A 1,897-nucleotide genomic window follows, 5' to 3' on the forward strand; every position below is an offset into this window, starting at 1 on the left:
AGTAATTGATATTTACAAATCAGACGTAAGTAATTGGTAATTGATTAATCAGAAGTATATAAGTGGTAATCGATAAATCAGGAGTGAGCTAATCGATAACCGATAAATCAGAACTAATTGGTAATTGATTACTCAGAAGTAATTGAAGTTAATAAATCAGAAGTTAGCTAATTGATAATAAATCAGAAGTTAATATCATAAAATTGATGATTGATTAATCAGAATTAGTAGTTGAAGAAATGCTGCTAACTGATAAAAATAAGAGCAATGCCAATTGATGAAATAAGCTAAGGAACGATAGTACTTGTATAATACTATACTTGTATTAGTGATATACAAGTAATTTAATTATATGAAATAGTTACTGCGTAAAGTAAACGTAACAAGTAGTAGTAATGAAGAGTAAGCACAATAATGATAATATCATAAAATTGATAATAATTTTGTTGAAGTGAAATCAATTATTTCAGGTACTGCTAATTGATAAAAATAGCAGCAATAATGGGTTCATTGTATTCTATTACTTATCACTATTAAGCCTCCCGAGAAAGAGTACTAGCCGTAAGATCTCAGAAGATTATCGTTGAAATATCATTGGCAGGAAGAACTTAGATTATCGTTAAAGTACCATTCAAAACCCATCACTACTCCCTTCACACCTTTCATTTTTTAATTTTTGAAGAATTAGATGTAACTTGAAATTTTGAAAAAAAAAGTGAAATTGATGTGTTATGGAGTACCATTAGCTACCTGGAATTCAGTTATTTCCATTTTTCTTACTCCCATTGATCGTTCATTTCTATCCTTAAAAAGATTGAATAGGTGAATTTGAAAAGAATGATTAAATAGTTATTATATGATTTTGTTTCAGTTTAATATCGTTTGCGGTATTTCTCGCTGTCGCAGGAATGTCATCATCCATTGTGCGTAACGGTCGATTTCTTTCAAATTTCAAAACTCCCTAGTATTTGTACACCTCAATTGAGCTATTCAGGTTAGATTATGATTTAAAATTTTGTTGAATTTAAAAAAAAGAATACAAATTGTTAAATAAAATCCAGGAGGTAGTTATAATTTGATTGGATCATAGTGTTAACATAGTAAATAATGGTATCGTTGAGTGAACTTTGCTTATTAATCGAAGAAATTGAAGTGATTACTAATTAATACAGTATCATTTATTGCATTTAATCTATTACCTATCATTTTAGTTATTGAATGTTCGAGCATGGGAACGTGCCGTTTCCTACAGTACCATTGATTAGTTACTTTCCTTTACTGTATTAGCATTTTGTCGTTTCATCAAAATAAGCAATTAAATTGTACCATTTTTGCTACACTGCTTCAGAATTTAGTATTTAGATAACACAGCAATCATGTATTACATTGATAAACAAATACACGTGTTGCTTGCACACACGTATTCTACATTGCTTTAAATAACTAGAAATATCAGGTTTCAAATGATATGATAACTATTTTTGTATTGATCAGCACAATAGCACATGACATGTTTGAATGCGTACAATGGTATTTTATTACTTAATCGATCACGTAAATTACTTTCATATGAGAAAACATACACTAGCTGCGCAATTGTAAAATCTGAATAAATTTTTTCAACGTGAAAAATATAAATAGTTCAAATACACAATCATTTCATCATTTTTTCTCTAGCCATATGATATAAGGTTTATTTATTGGTCATGATTAATACTGCAAGAAAATTACATTCTGGTGAAATTTCAACATCTACAACAGATATTAATATTTTAGATGGCACATCGTTATTGGTACATTTAGTTGATATATTTCTTTGATATACTTTCTTTATCAGTTATCAGTGATTTAAACTTGTTGACTACATTAATTAATCATAATTGAATCCTACCTTAAA

The sequence above is a fragment of the Loa loa genome (assembly GCF_000183805.2).
Source record: "Loa loa unplaced genomic scaffold supercont3.107, whole genome shotgun sequence".
NCBI classification, from domain to species: Eukaryota; Metazoa; Nematoda; class Chromadorea; order Rhabditida; family Onchocercidae; genus Loa; species Loa loa.